The sequence below is a fragment of the Vulpes vulpes genome, chromosome 7, assembly GCF_048418805.1.
Source record: "Vulpes vulpes isolate BD-2025 chromosome 7, VulVul3, whole genome shotgun sequence".
Lineage (NCBI taxonomy): Eukaryota > Metazoa > Chordata > Mammalia > Carnivora > Canidae > Vulpes > Vulpes vulpes.
The window spans coordinates 117,068,279-117,085,349 of record NC_132786.1 but is presented as its reverse complement, the minus strand read 5'-3'; positions in this window follow the sequence as shown (position 1 = coordinate 117,085,349).

Sequence of the window (17,071 nt, the reverse complement as noted above, 5' to 3'; positions counted from 1 at the left end):
CACCCCCTTTATTTTTTTTTTATTTTAAAGATTTTTATTTATTTATTCATGAGAGACAGAGAGAGAAGCAGAGACACAGGCAGAGGGATAAGCAGGCTCCATTCAGGGAGCCCGACGTGGGACTTGATCCCGGGTCTCCAGAATCACACCCCGGGCTGCAGGCGGCACTAAACCACTGAGCCACCAGGGCTGCCCGTCCCACCCCCTTTAATAAACATGGCAGCGTGCAAGCAGCTCCAAAAGTGATCAGTATCACTCCAAATTGACTCCTGCCCCTACAAGAAATGTTAAAGAGGACTCTTTGAATGGAAAGTAAAGACCATAATTAAGAGTAAGAAAAGTAGGAAGTTTCACAAAAGGAGTAAAAATGAGTGTATCTGTAATAATCAGTAAAGGGATTCACAAAATAAAAGGATGTAACGTATGACTCCATGTACTAAAAATGGGGGGTGGGGTAAAGAATGGGTTCAAACTTAACCATTAACTTAATATAGGCTGCTATATGCAGATGTAATATATAAACCTAATGGTAATCATAAATCAAAAATCAGTAATGGATATACAAAAGAGAGAAAGAGAGGGAAAGGAATCTAAGTATATCAGCAAAGAAAGCCAAGTTAAGGTGAAAAGAGAGGAAGGGAAGAAAGGAATAGAGAAGAACTATAAAAACAACCAAAAACAAGCAACAAAATGGCAAAATATACATACCCATCTATAACTAACTTGAATGTAAATGGACCAAATGCTCCAATCAAAAGATTTAGGGTGACAGAATATATAAAAAAGACCCATCTATATGCTGCCTACGGGAGACTCATTTCAGACCTAAGGACACATGCAGATTGAAAGTGAAGAGATGGAAAAGCATTTATCATGAAAATGGAAGTAAAAAGAAAGCCAGGATGTGATACTTCTATCTAACAAAATGGACTTTAAAACAAAGACTGTAACAAGAGGCAAAGAAGGACACTGTATAATAATAAAGAGAACAAGCCAAGAAGATATAACCATTGTTTAGATTTGTGCACTCAACATGGGAGTATGCAAATACATAAAGCTGCTAATCACAAATATATAGGAAATAATCGATAGTAATACAATATAGTAGGGGACTTTAACACCCCATTTACGTCAATGGACAGATAATCTAAATAAGAATTCAACAAGGAAAGAGTGGCTTTGAATGACACATTGGACTAACAGATATATTGAGAATATTCCATCCTAAAATAGAATACACATTCTTTTCAAGTGCATAGGGAACATTCTCCAGAATAGATCATATTTTGCAGCATTATTTACAATAGCCATGATATAGAAGTGTCCAAGTGTTCACTGATAGATGTATGGATAAATAAGAGGTGGTATAGATATACAATAGAATATTATTCAGCCACAAAAAGGAATGAAATCTTGCCATTTGCAATAACACAGATGGAGCTAGAGAGTATAATGCTAAGTGAAATAAGTCAATCAGAGAAAGACAAATGTCACATGATTTCACTCATCTGTGGAATTAAAGAAACAAAAAAGAAATATTGGATAAGGCAGGAAAAATATTCAAGACAAATTACCAGAAGAGAAGGAGCTGCTAAAAGAGAAGGAAAAAGCTCTGAGGATCTTCAGAAGCACGCTCTTGAGTATTTCTAGTTGACTATTATTCTTTGAGTGCTGAAAGGAAACTACCCAAGGTCAGGAAAAGAAACATGGGACATGAGAAGTCCTGACAATTCCCAGAGGTCATGTAGAACTGGGAATGGTTTGTTTTGTATCAGCCCGAGTGGAAAGATTTCATAATACATGGGGCATTGTGTAGAATCCTCAAAAGTGGGCCACCTTAGTAGTAGGGCTAAACTATCTCCTAACTAAAGGTGACTCTAGATTTTACCTGACAGAGAGTGCTTAAAGACAAAAGTGAAAAGGATCCAACTGGTTCCAAGTAACTTAACTATGTGCTGGGACAAAATCCAACACAATTTTAAGGAATACAACAAAACCAAACACTCAAAAATATGAAGTTCACAATGTCTAGCATCCAATCATAAATTACCATGTATGCAAAAGAAAGCAGGAAATATTATCTATAACCAGGAGACATTTTGACTTAAAAAATAAGAAAAGAAAAATATGATGAGTTAGCAAAGATATTGAAAGAGTTATTATAAATATTCAAGAAGGTAGAGAAACATGACCATTATGAGGAGAGAAATGGAAGACCTAAATCCTAACAGGATCACGCCCTGGGCCAAAGGCAGGTGCCAAACTGCTGAGCCACCCAGGGATCCCTGGATCTTCAGAATTTCTTAATGAAAAGGATCAAACTACTGAATAATTAAACTGTATTGTATTAGTTACCTACTCTGTATGACAAATTTTTCCAACCCACAGAGACTTGACAGAATTCCTGTGTGTCAGGAATCTGAGTGCAGCTTAATTGGGTGCCTCTGGTTCCAGGTCTCTTAGGAGGTTGCAATCAAGCTCTTACCTAGGGTTGTAGTCTCATCCAACAGCTTGACTGGTGGTAAAGCTGAGATCCACTCCACAGGCCATACTTGTGGTTGTCGGCAGGATTCAATCACTTGCCAGTTGGATTTTTCCACAGGGTTGCCTCAAAACATGGCAACTGGCTTTCCATCGTTAGTGATGAGAGAGAGAAAGAGAGAATCTAAAACAGAAGGCAGTCTTCTTATAATCTCAAAAGTAACATGATGTCACTCCTGCCATATTTTATTCATTAGAAGTGAGTCAGTAATTCTGTTCCAGAGCACTAGTGGGGAGTACCCACGGGCATGAACATCAGATAGTGGAGATCATTAGGTATTATTGTAGAGGCTTCCTACAACAATGGCATTGGAGTTTTATATTTTTGAAATGATTGTCTGACAAATGGTCTTGATTTTAATAAATTATTTTGCTTTTACATAGTAGCTAATATTGAAATGCTTAGGTTGGGTCAAGTTTTATGATCAATATTTTAGGCACTGAGCCTGTAAAATATACATACTGTTTTTTATAGGTTCTATATGTTTCATCTAGTAACTTCTCTTTCAGTAAATTAAATAGCAAACTAATTTCCACAACTCTCAGTTTTTTTAAAGTATTGAAGAGAAAGTAAATTTTCATAGTGAGAATTTCATTTATTATATATTACATAATTGGCCTAAATATTATACACACTTTGGCCATTATATATTTAAATATGCCCTTTCCCTTTCTCCTAGGACTTCAATTACGCATGTATTAGAATACTTGATATTGCTCACAATCATCAATGCTTCGTTAGTCTTTTTTCTCTCTGCTTCATGGGAGTGGTAGAGGGAGAGAGAGTCCTTTTTTTTAAAGATTTATTTAAATAAGATACTTAAGGTTTTTTTTTAAGATCTTATTTATTCATGAGAGACAGAGATAGATAGAGAGAGAGAGAGAGAGAGGCAGAGACACAGGCATGGGGAGCCCGATGCGGGACTCGATCCCGGATCCTGGGATCACATCCTGAGCTGAAGGGAGATGCTCAACCGCTGAGCCACCCAGGCATCCAGGGAGAGAGAGTCTTAAGCAGACTCTATGCCGAGTGGGAAGCCCATTGCAGGGCTCAGTCTCATGACCCTGAGATCATAACCTGAGCCAAAACCAAGAGTCAGATGCTTAACCAACTGCTGGTTAATTCGTGGATAATTTTCTATTGCTACATAACAAATTAGCACAAACTTTGAGCCTTAAAATTAGCAATGTGAAAGTGATGGTTCTTAAAAATCAACCTGGAAGCAGATCTGCCAACAGAAGAACGTGGTTGAGCGAGTCCAACCAGGAAAAGGAGAAATGGAACCGGCTCCCCATGCCGCCCCCCAGCCCTGGTGTTCCTAAGGCAGCTGCAGTGGCAGAAGTCAAAAGCTCAGGTACAGTGAAGGTCTGCCTGAGGCAGTGGGAGAGACCTAGATCATTTGGAACTGGTGTGGAGAGGTGACAGGATTCTACATGGACTTGTGCTTTAGGAAAACTGAAGAGGCCAAGAAAAAAAAGCCAGACAAGATCTAAGTCCTACACTCAGGATAGACCAGGTCCCTGACAACAGTCTGTGAGAGAAGTGGCTGTATCATGAATAAATAAATAAATAAATCTTAAAAAGAAACTCTGAAGATCCTTTTTATTTTTTTTTAAGATTTTATTTATTTATTCATGAGAGACACATTGGGGGTGGGGGCGGTGGGCAGAGACACAGGCAGAGGGAGAAGCAGGCTCCATGCTGGGAGCCCGACGTGGGACTCGATCCCAGGTCTCCAGGATCATACCCTGGGCTGAAGGCAGTGCTAAACCACTGAGCCACCTGGCTGCCCTGAAGATCCTTTTTAGATAATATAGGGGAAAATAATCCTACTTCCTACTTTGTGTACCATAGTATTTTCATGGGTCAGTAAACAACTCAACATGTAGCAGGCTTTTACATGAAGATTCAAAATCTAATAAATTAGTAATTTGGCACCATAACATATTCAACTATTGTCACCAATAAGCAGTAGGATATAGAGAACAGAGTTTGCCAGGAACCAAAGTAACACTTGGTTCATTTTATAATCTTAGAGAATTATTAGGTTCTTTTAAAAGTGTTCCAGAGAGATATCTTTAATTGCTGGTGCTATGTTCAAGTTAAACAACTTTCTACCCACACAAATGGGTAAAATTATGTGACTCACTAGTTCTCCCACTGAACAGAGCTCCACAAAACCTTTTGGCCATCTGGCTAAGATAGCACCTTTGAGACTAACAACCTAAGGCTCTCTGGGACCTAATAATTATATCAGACTAATATATATAGCTCTTACTGGCTAAATAATGTCCATGCTGGAGACATAAGATAAAGAAAATGATGATTAAAATAGCATTGGTTTAAAGGTTAAAGCTTGTATTATTCATCATTTACAGTTACATTTGTTTCTCACCAAAAATCTTGTGTACTAAATGTTTTATCACAAGCCCTTTTTACCATGCTTATTCTTTGCTATATATTTAGGACAGGGTTTGATAATTCTAGAATTCAAAAACAATTTGACACAGAGTAACTGCTGGTTCCTTATGCTTGCATAAAAAGTAAGTAGATCTATAATGATAAGAAAAATCCTACTACCTTACTGCCTTCTCAACCTACCCTTCACTGGACTTTGGATTTTTTTTCTACTCTACATTGTTTAAGGCATTTTTTTTGGGGGGGGGGCAGGTTTACTCTAGGTTAATGAGCCAAATTCTTTGAGCCAACAACTACCTTCCTTACAAGCCCATAAACAAAATTGACCATATTTGTTATGGGAAAAGGCAGTCCAATGACATGGTAATGACTGCCTACTGTGGAATTTTCATCTCCTGCAGAAATTTATGGCCCCATTCACCACAGCATCATATGCCTCCTAGAAAAAGAAGCAATGGGTAGTTTATTCCCGTCTAGAAATTGATGTGTAGCCAGGGGTAACATGTGCACATTCACATCTGCCTAAAGCAGGGTGTCAATGTGCCCATGAATCAAAGATTCTTTAGTATTTTGAAATCACAGAAAGTCACAACAAGCTACAAGAGGCAGGTTTTGGTAGATAGGCTGCACTTTCCTGAAATACGTGCCTTGATCTTTTGTTGCTCCATTTCCTGGGCTGGAAGTTCTCTACAGGTTCTTTTCACTCTAATATTATAATATTTGTGGACCAGAAGAGTTTGTTTACGGAATCTTCCTAAGTTGTGCTAGCCATGTGTTAAATCCTTGATGTTATATGATATTTTTCATGGGTGCTTTGGATTATGAGACACCGTGTACATGGAAGGATATTACAATATAGCTATGGCTGGCAAGGAGTCATCAAAACTAGTTGAAAAAAGGAAATAGGTGAATGAAAAAGAAAACATAACAAAATAACATGTTTAGCAAAGACCACTAGTGGTGTTCCAATTTCCATTCCCCCCATTTCCTTTATATTAGAACTTCTGATTTTATATATTTTTTAAGATTTTATTTATTTATTCATGAGAGACACAGAGAGAGAGAGCGAGAGACAGAGAGACAGAGACACAGGCAGAGGAAGAAGCAGGTTCCATGCAGGAAGCCCGACATGGGACTCGATCCCGGGTCTCCAGGATCACGCCCTGGGCTGAAGGCAGGGGCTAAACTGCTGAGCCACCCGGGCTGCCCCGAACTTCTGATTTTAAACAGCCATTGGAAACAGATATTTCTTGGTAATTCACCAGTAGATATGGTCATTTGTCTAAGTCGTAGCCAGTGAGATATAAGGATTAGTATTATGTGCACTATCTGAGGAGAGTCTTGCTGGCTTAAATGCAGACAAGATGAATGGAACACAAGTATCCATCCTGAACCATGAGACGGAACTTGTATGACAAGGATGGCAGAGCAACAATATCGAGGAGGCCTTGAACCCTGACACTGTGACTGATGTCTACATCAGCTCTGAACTATTTCCAAACTTCATTTACATGACAGAGAAATAAATGGATATCTTTTTTACATTACTACCATTTTGGATTTTCTGTCATCCACAGCAGAATTATTATTGATGACAAAGCAGGAATATTTGTACTCCATTTTAATAAAGTTATGTAGGTGTGTGTGTTAGGTCCAGCCACCTAACATCCATTCTCTCATTTTAATATCATTCTGATTTCCTTTTATTGAACTGCCCCTCTGTTGCTGTGTGAGGCTGTCGTGGATGGTCATTCTCTCTTTAATGCATCCAAGTCTCCTTTCATCAGGTCCTTCTCACAGTCCTGTTTCAGTGAGAAGCAAGGCAGAGTGTTTTAAAGCTCAGTCCTAAGTCCTCTCGATTTCTTGACTGCTCTCCCACAAAGGAATTTATCATCCACACCAGCTTCTGCTATATCTATAAACAGAGGGTCACAAAATACATCTCTAGCCTTAGCCTGCCCCTTGAATTGTTTGCATGAATCGGTCAGAAATGAGTGATACACTCAGACTGGCACAATTTGGGTGGGTAGACAGGGTATAGGGAAATTAAAAGAGGTAGCACAGTGTTCTGGAACAAGCAAGAATGCAGCCAGACCTTCAAGAGACAAGGCTTGGATGGGGAGGTGTCTGACAAGAGCTGTGACCTTTGGTTCAGAGCTGCAGCCTTTCCACAGCAACTTGGCAGGGAAGAAGCCAGGAAAACAAAGACCCAACTCACTCCTTTTCCTCCTTTGATATCCTGCTAGTGCACCCCCATTGAACTAATGTGATCTGAAGCCAGGCGCTTCATTGATGCAGGTCAGCCCCATAGGATTGCAAGCAGGGTGGAGAGGTGATCTGGAAGGGCAGACAGAAAATGTGGGGAACAACCCATATATCCAGTTACCTACTTAACATCTTTTGATGTCTCAAGGCACCTGAAATTCAGCATGCCTCAGATGAAACCATTCATGCAACCCCTCCCAAGATTTAGCCAACTGGTCATCTTTCATTATTCCAATCTTAGGAAATGGCATCATTACCAATGTATTTATGCAAGCCAGAAACTGGAAATTATTCTTGGTCCCTCTCTTCCCCTATCCATCCATACTTAGTCTATTGCCAAGTCCAGCTACTTTTATGTAACCCAAATTCAGCAAAACAAAACAAAATTCATTCTCTCCCAGTTCTTTGATTCTTGAGAACAAAGGTACAAGCAAGGAAGGCAGGCCAGGCTGAGACTGCTAGATCCCTCTCTATTATAAACTCTGTTCTTTAGCCTCTCTTCAATCTCATGAGACCCTTATATTTTTCCAGTAAAGCTTCTTTTCGGTCAACTTAGTGATAATTAGTTTCTGCTGCTTGAACAACAGCTTTAATGAATAAAGTAAAAATGTTTAATTAGAAAGCTAACTAAGAAAGTACTTTGCTCCTCAAACAGGTCATCACTCTTTATGACTTACAAAATGTCTGAAACTGTTCTCTATCTTTACATATCTCCTCCAGAGAGAGGTATTAAAAGATAATTCTGTTAATTAAAAAATGTAAAGTACAGTTACGTATAATTCAATCATAGCATGGGCCTAAATGTTAGCAATGGGTATAACATAATCAGAGGAGGGATTAGAGGTGATTTGTATTTTCCTCTTTGGGTCTATGGTCTCCATGTCTTCTACTATAAGTACTTATTATCTTTGTAATTGAATTTTACAAAGTAAGTAAACATTATCTTAAAAAATAAATTATACTGTATTGAAGCTGAAATAATAGTAAAAATGCTTTAATACTACATACCAAGGCAAATAGCAAGAAAGCAGCTATTACAGAACTGTACTTAAAAACAAAACTAAGGTTTGGGTTTGGGATGGGTGTTCCAGTGACACATACACAGTGGCTGAGGTCATTCATTCAATGTGTATTTGTAGATTGTTGCTTATACTGTCTTACTTATATTTCAAACAGGTTGTTTGACTAACAGACTGCATCTCCATTATGTGTCTCTGCATAGCATATAGTCCATAGAGGTCTAACAAATACAAATGAATGAAGACTTTCACTCCCCCCCCCCTTTTTTTTAAGATTTTATTTATCTGAGAAAGAAAGAGCATGATCAGGGTAAGAAGGAGGGAAAAGCAGACTCCCCACCAAGCAGGGAGCCTGATGAGACGCTCAATACCTGGATTCTGGGATCGTGATCTGTGCCAAAGGCAAACACTCAACTGACTGAACCACCCAGGCACTCAAGACTTTCATTCTTAAAACACTTCTAGTCTTGTAGAGAGTTACACAAAGTGTGGCGTGGGAACCCCCTGAATCACAGCCACCTGTGGCAGTGGTTCAATGAAAATGCTTAGGTTACTCCTCAGGAACCAGGGGAGATGACATATTGAAATGAGATTTAAAGCTGATTTTGAATGATATAAGGCGGTAAGGAAATCACTGGCCAAAGAAACAAGAATATGGCATTCTAGTTAGTATAAGACAAAAAAATATTTAAGGACATAATTCTAGAGTTTCCCAATTTAGTAACTTGTAAATACTGTGTCATAACAACAGTATTACAGATTTATACTTCTACTACCAAGACAGTATACATGCTTGAGTTAAAAGCTGACTGCTGGCACTATGCCCTGAAAAAGTAATTAACATATTTATTAATTATCCTTCTGTTTATACTTCAAATAGGTTAATTGTTTGACTAACAGATTATACTTTTTTTTATAAGTCACATGTGATCAATAACAAGTTGGATTTTTACAGGTAGCATTGAGTTAGAAATATCTCATATTTCATACCTGGAGCCAAGTTCGACTGACTCTATACTAACACTACCTTTAAGTTCATAGAACATCCAGAAAACTTACATGTAAGTTGTTTTCTAAAAGTTTACTACTGAAATATTAACAAAATGATTACTTTAAAATCGTAACTCCCTATTCTGCTTTTACCTTGCCTTAATTGTAGTTAACTCATCTATCCATTCATCGACTGATTGATTGATTGACTGATTCAGTCATTCATTCAAACATTCATTTACACAGAGCACTGTATACATGTGTAAGACACTGGAGATTCAATAATAATTAAATGCTTCCTCAAAAAAGAAAAGTTTGTAGATAAATTTACAGATAAAATGAATAGGAGAGGTAGTATCTAATAAATGCCACAAACTGAAGCATACAAAGTACTAAGAGAGCTCAGAGGTGAGAAAGCTGGCTGCCATTGGGTTTCACAGGACAGCTTTGCCATTGACAGGCCAGATAATGAGGGAGTAAAACTGACAGTCTCAGCAGTTGGATATAGGAGTGGAAGAATCAAGCAGATGCTTGGAGTCTGGGTAGTGATAATGAAAGCCAAGAGGAGAACAGCTTTTGAGATGGGGGAAAAAGGAGTTCTGTTTAGGGCCAAATCTAATATGCTGCTGGGATTATCTAGGGAGATATGAGAGCAGGGAGTTGGGAAAACTAGTCTCTGGTCCTGGAGAGGGTAGAGGGCTAAAGGTCTCAGGGTCAAGGATGGAGTCAAGGCTCACTGCCAATTCAAATTGTGGCCTAAGTTGTGTTGCTAAGTCTCTTTGATTTTCAACTTCGTCCCGTGCAAAGTGAAAATGCTGTGTTAAATCCAAGTCCCCAAAGCATGGTACACATACACTGCAGGATTTTAGGTGGTCCACACGGAAACCTCATTTTAATGTTTTCTATTTATTTTCATGTGTTTTACCAATATATATACATATATATGTATATATTTATATATTTACTAAGTATAAGTATATAAGTATATATATACTGATATATATTGCACAAGAAAGCCATATATATATATATATTTTGCACAAGAAAGCCTTGATTTCATTGACATTATTTCTTTGGCTAAGTAAAGAAAAAAGGCATGTTGGTTGTTTTTGTTTGTTTGCTTTAAGATTTCATTTATTTATTCATGAAAGACACACAGGGAGGCAGAGACATAAGCAGAGAGAGGAGAAGCAGGCTTCATGAAAGGAGCCCAAGCAGGACTTGATCCCGGGACTCGGATAACGCCCTGAGCTGAAGGCAGATGCTCAACCACTGAGCATCTGAGCCACCCAGGCATCTCGGCATGTTGGTTTTTAAGCAACATTACATTATAAAGGCAATAGTCTGGTAAGGTGGAAATTGTGCAGATAGCTTGCAAATGCAAAGTTTGTGAGGCCAAATTTTAGGTTGTCTAGAAGGTGCTTAATACAAAATAGTCCTAAATTCTCTCTAAAATCATAGGTTTGATGGTATTTTCATAGGTGGAAGTGAAGGACTAGATAAGATCATCAAGAAAGAGTATATGAAACAAGAAAGGCGCTCAGAGCAGAGCCTGGAGGATCCTACACTCAGGAATGAAGAAGAGAGGTGGGACCAGGATGAGGCAGTCCTGTCAGCAGCCCCAGATGGAGGGAGGGGTGCTGCAGGCAGAGAAGGAGGCAGGCAAAGAAGAGTCGGGAGGAGTATGCCTCTGTTCTTAACTCCAGAAAGGGGGATGCAGGGAGATTTTACTGTGTAGAGGGAGCAGAAGGTGGAGGAGACAGCTAGTTACTTGTAATTCACATGCCAAGTGGAAGTACTCTGATCCCATGATTCAGTAAGCTGAGAGAAAAGGAGGGTAACATTAACCGTACATAGTAGAACAACAAACTCAATCACGCTTTGAATCAAATGTCCCATGCTCTATGTCTGCATCTACTCTTCTACGTGTGGGCAATTCATTCTAACTGACATTTAACTGGCGTCTAACCAGTTCCAGACACTATCCAAGGTGGTGGGGATTTAGAAATAGATGAGATACAGCTACTGCCCTAAAGTGTAGAAAGGAAGGCAGACATGTTTATAAATTGTTGTGTCCAAGATTGCGAATCCAAGAAACCATCAAGGAGACAACACCGATGCAAGTGCACGAGGGTTTATTTGCAAGCTGGAGCTTGGGTCCAAGTATACCCGACAAAGCAGAGCAGGGACTTGGACCCCGGAAGTGGGTTACAGCTGGGTTTTTTAATGGGCTGGTCTAGGGGATTTTCAGAATGGGTGGAGGATTTTCTCAAGTTCTGTTTACATTCTGATATGGAGCTTTCAAGGGCATTGAGCTCTGTTCTCATTCTAATATGGGGCTTTCTGCCATGGGTGTGGGCTCTGTTGTCTTTCTGATATGGGATTCCCTGCCGAGGACATTCTGCAGTTTTTCCCGTAAAGTTCAGTTCTTATTCAGAGGGGCCTAAGATGGCTGTACTTGTGCTAATGCTAAACTTGAGGTGGAATGGCCTTAATTTTTCTCAGCCTCCACATAAACAAATTAGAATTCAGTGTGAAGAGTCCAATTATAAGAGTACATGCAAGAAACAGCAGTAGAAGAGAAAGCATAAAACTCAGCTCCAATGAGAATGGAAGAAAGGGTTAATGAGGAAAGACTACCCAAATTGGATGACCCTAAGTCCTAAAGGAAATTTTACATTTCTAAACACTTTAAGATTTATTTATTCAAACAATATTTATTGAATGCCTATTATGTACCAGGCACTATTCTAGCTAGACCTTAGGGATTAACAGCAAATAAGAGTGATTTTAAAAAATCCCTGCTCTTGTGGTATTTACAAGCTAGGGAGGGAAGACAAGTAACAAATCAGCAAATAAATAATATTGAGATGGTGATTAAGGGCTATCTGGAAAAATAAGATAAGAAGAGAAGGTGGGAAGGGCTTGAGGTAGAGTGATCTGTTATTTTTAAAAGAGTAGTCAGGGGAAGCCTTAGTAAAAACAGGATCTTGTGGGGATCCCTGGGTGGCGCAGTGGTTTGGCGCCTGCCTTTGGCCCAGGGCGTGATCCTGGAGACCCGGGATCGAGTCCCACATCAGGCTCCCGGTGCATGGAGCCTGCTTCTCCCTCTGCCTGTGTCTCTGCCTCTCTCTCTCTCTCTCACTGTGTGCCTATCATAAATAAATAAAAATTTAAAAAAAATTAAAAAAAAAAAACAAAACAAAACAGGATCTTGGAACAAATTCCCGAAGGAGAGGAAGCAAGCCATGTAGCTTTATAGGAACAGTGTTCCAAGAAAAGGGAAAAGCAATTACAAAGGTTCTGAAGTGGAAGTATGCCTAATGTGTTTAGAAAAGCATAGAACAGAGTGAGTGGACACCCAGGAGTCAGAGGAAATAGGTCAGAGAGTTAACAAAGAGCCAGATTAGGTTTGAACATTTTAAGAGCTCTAGCAACCTCATCCAGGTGGGTATGTCCAGTAGACACTGGGCTCTTTGAATCTAGAGTTGAGGTGTGAGGTCTAAGCTGGGCATAGATGGTCCACGGATGGTATTTCAAGTCATGAGCTTGCATGAGACCAACCAAAGGAGTGAATGTAGATGGCGAACACAGGTCTGTGGACTAAGCCAAGAGCCCTCCAGCATTTGGAGATCAAGACAACTAGAAAGAACCAGGAAAGAAAAAAAAAAAGAAAACACTAGAAGGGAAGAAGGGAAGCCAGGAAAGTGCAATGTCTTTGAAGCCCAGTGAAGAATAATAGTTTCAAGAAGGAAGGAGCGATCAACTCTGTCAAATGGGTTAAATGATGCTAATGGGTCAAATAAAAGGAAGACTAGGAGTTGGCCATTGAATAAGCAGGATACTAGTGCTTGTTGATCTCAAAAAGACAAGTTTTGGTACATGAGGGGAGCAAAATCCTTTCTTAGGAGTTCAGGAAAGGAGAGTAGAACTGGAACTGGGGAGCGCAGACCAATCTTTCGAGTTTAAGAAAAAAGAGGCAGAGAAATGGGACAGCAGTCAGAGGGAGATGTGGGGTCAAAGAGCTTTTAAAATTTAAGGGTTTTTGTTGTTATTTTTTAAGAACAGGGGTAGCACAGCCTGTTTGTGTACTGATGAGTGTGATCTAAAAGAGAGGACAGCCCGGGTGGCTTAGCACTGCCTTCGGCCCAGGGTGTGATCCTGGAGACCTGGGATCAAAGTCCCACGTCAGGCTCCCTGTATGGAGCCTGCTTCTCCTTCTGCCTGTGTCTCTGCCTGTGTGTGTGTGTGTGTGTGTGTGTGTGTGTGTGTCTAATAAATAAATAAAATCTTTGAAAAAAAAAAGAGAAAAGTTGGTGATAGAAGAATAAAAGAAAACTGCAGGAGCAATGGGTCTGAATAGAATAAAAAGAAGAATGATAGGAAAATATGCACAAAAATGTTTGGTCATTGACACAAATAATCATTCATACATTATTCATCAACTCAGGTTCCCTCCATGGGCACAAGTGCTTGTGTGTATGTTTTTGACATTTTTGTGTAAGTATGGTACACATGGCCTGATAATAAACTTGTTCCTCTCTGGTATCATGGTGTTGAATATATCCATATTTGTGTTGTTCTAAAAGAGCATCATGACTTCCAGGCATTCACCCAATTATTCATTCAACAGATACCTATTGAGCACATCTACTATGTGCTAGACATTTTGACAAGTGCTAAGGACACAAATGGTGAGCAACACAGACATAGTTATCCTTGTCTTTAAGGATCTGAAAATCAGATCAGTAAGCAAGTATTTACAATACATATAAAAACTACAAAAGGGGCACCTGGGTGGATCAGTGGTTGGGTGTCTGCTTTTGGCTCAGTTTGTGATCCTGGGGTCCTGGGATCAAGTCCTGCCTCAGGCTTCCTGCAGGGAGCCTGTTTCTCCCTCTGCCTGTGTCTCTGCCTCTCTCTGTCTCTTATGAATAAATAAATAAAATCTTTTTTTTTTCTTAACTGCAATGGTAGAAGTAGGTACGGTATGTTCAGAAAAGTTTAGAAACATTGTGAGAGAGGTCAGGAAAGCTTTCCTATAGAAGTAACATTGAAGCTGAGACTTGAAGAGAAGGAATTAGCTAGACACAGGAGGAAATAGTGTTCTGACCTCTCAGCAAGTGTGACAGCCACTGTGTTTCCAAGTAATTTACATAGACCCATGATTAAAAAGCCCAGATATTTACATAAGGGTTGCTGCTTTCCAAGGCACTATCCACACATTATGTGACCTTTACAAAAATCTGGATATGTAATCAGTGCTGTGTTATTATCACTATATTACATGTGACCAAGTTGAGGTAGAGAGATTAAATTATTCCCTGTCTTAGTCTGTTTGGGCTACAATAACAAAATATCATAAACTGGGTGGTTTATAAACAACTCAAACATTTCTCACAATTCTGGAGCCTGGGAAATCCAAAACCAAGACTCTGACAGATGTGGTGTCTGGTGGTTCATGAATGGTCACCTTTTCACTGCGTCCTCACATGGTGGAAGGGACCAGGGATCTCTCCAGGGTCTCTTTTACAAGGGCACTAATCCTATTTGTGAAGGCTCCACCCTCATGACCTAATCACACCCCAAAGACCCCCATCTCCTAATAACATCACATTGGGGTTTAGGTTTCAACATATGAATTCAGAGGTGGAGGGAGGATGACAAAACATTCAGTCTCTAGCACTCTCTGAAGTCTTACTGGTACTTAAGGATCCTGTGCTTTGAGGAGCACACTGGCACTGCTACATCTAAGTGAAGTTTGTTCTTTTCAAATCAGTTTCTTGAGTAGAAATCTGATGCTACTATTCCTCAAAACATCTTTGCGACTCCTCTTCCACTCATACCCTTTGGCATGTAGAAAATGTTCATCCTTACAGCAAGGAATTTGGGGAATGTCAAATGGAATTTATAGCCAATTCTACTGGTCAAGTTTTTCTTTTTAACAGCTTTATTGAGATCTAATTTATATACCATAAAATTCACCCATTATACATTTATGTTGATGATTTTTGATAAATCTGTAGTTGTGTAGTCATCACCAAAACCCAGCTTTAGGACGTTAGTTTTCATTATCTCATAAAGCTCCCCAGTGCCCACATACATTTAATCCCCACTGCCCTAGGCAACCACAGATCTTATTTCTATGCCTATAAATTTTCCTTTTCTGGATATTTTCTTTAAATAGGATCATACAGCATGTGATTCTTGCTCCTACTTCTTTCACTTAGCATTATGTTTTTGAAGTTCATCCTAATACATGTTGTAGCACCTGTCAGTACTTTATTTCAATATGTCATTGAATAGTATTTCATTGTATGGGTATATCATATTTTATTTAAACATTCTCTAGATGATAGACATTTGGGTTTTAGTTTGGGGCTATTGTGGATGCTATAAACATTCCCATGCATGTCTCTCTGTGGTTGTTTTATTCTGTTGAATAAGGCTTTTTAGTATAGTCTGAGTTATGCAACCATTATCAATCACTATCTAATTGCAGAACATTTTCATCATCCTAAAATGAAATCCCGTATCCACTAGCAGTCATGCCTTATTTTCCCTTCCTTCCATCCCCTAGAAACCACCTATCTACTTTCTAACTATAGATTTACCTATTCTGAGCATATAAAGGAATCATACCATGTGGAGCTTTTTGTGACTGACTTCTTTCACTTAGCATAATATGCTCAAGGTTCACCCATGTCATAGCATGTGTCAGTGCTTCATTCTTTCTTAGTGGCAAGTAATACCAGATATTCTATGGACACACCACACTTTAACCATACATCAATTGATGCATACATTTGTGTTGTTTCCACTTTTTGGCTATTATGAATAATGCTGCTATGAACATTTGTGCACAAATTTTTGCATGGACATGCGTTTTCAATTCTCAGTTCTCTGGGGTATATACCTAGGAGTGGATTTACTGGGTCACATGGGAACTCTATGTTCAATTTTTTGAGGAACTGCTGTTTTGTAAAGTAGCTGCACCATTTTACATTCTAATCAGCAAAGTATGAGGGTTCCATTTTTTTCCACATCCATACCAACACTTGTTATTATCTGTATTTTTTTAAAGTGTGTGTGTGTGGGGGGGGAAGCAGAGAGAGAGACCATTTTAAGCAGATTCAACACCCAGTGCATGAGCCCGACATGGGGCTTGATCTCACAACTCTTGAAATTATGACCTGAGCTGAAATCAAAAGTCAGACACCTAACCTACTGAGTTACCAAGGTGCCCCATCTGTATTTTAATATTCATCCCAGTGGGAATTGATAAGGTTTTGATCGAGGCTTTAATAATATTAAGTTTTGGTAAAATTAAGTAAAACTAATACCACCAATAAGAACAAAAAAGAATCCCAGAGATTGATAGCAAAACGAAGAAAGAACTTTTGTGTGACATAGTTTTGACTGTTAACAATTCCCAAATAGCTGCTTCCTATGATCCTGGAGTAGCAGCGGCATTGTAACCTGAATGTAGCCTTCACATGACCCTCAAGATGGACAACACTATTGTCTCCCTATGTCTGTCTGAGGATGCAGGAGCTTTGGGATTCAAACATTGTAGATACGAAGATAAATCAGTCTGACTTCTTTGGGGGGGCAATTGAGTTAGTAAGTTTCAGAGGGCTTAAAGTGAACAATTTCAGCTCTCAGAATTTATCCTGAGAAAATAGAGACACACACAAAATTTATGCACAAAGATGTTCATCACAGTATTATTTATAAAGAATTACTAAAGGATTTAAATTCTTAAATTTAAATCTTCTTTGTTCTTCTCTATATTTTTTAAATCTTCTATTGTTTCTTTATATAATTAAAACAATTC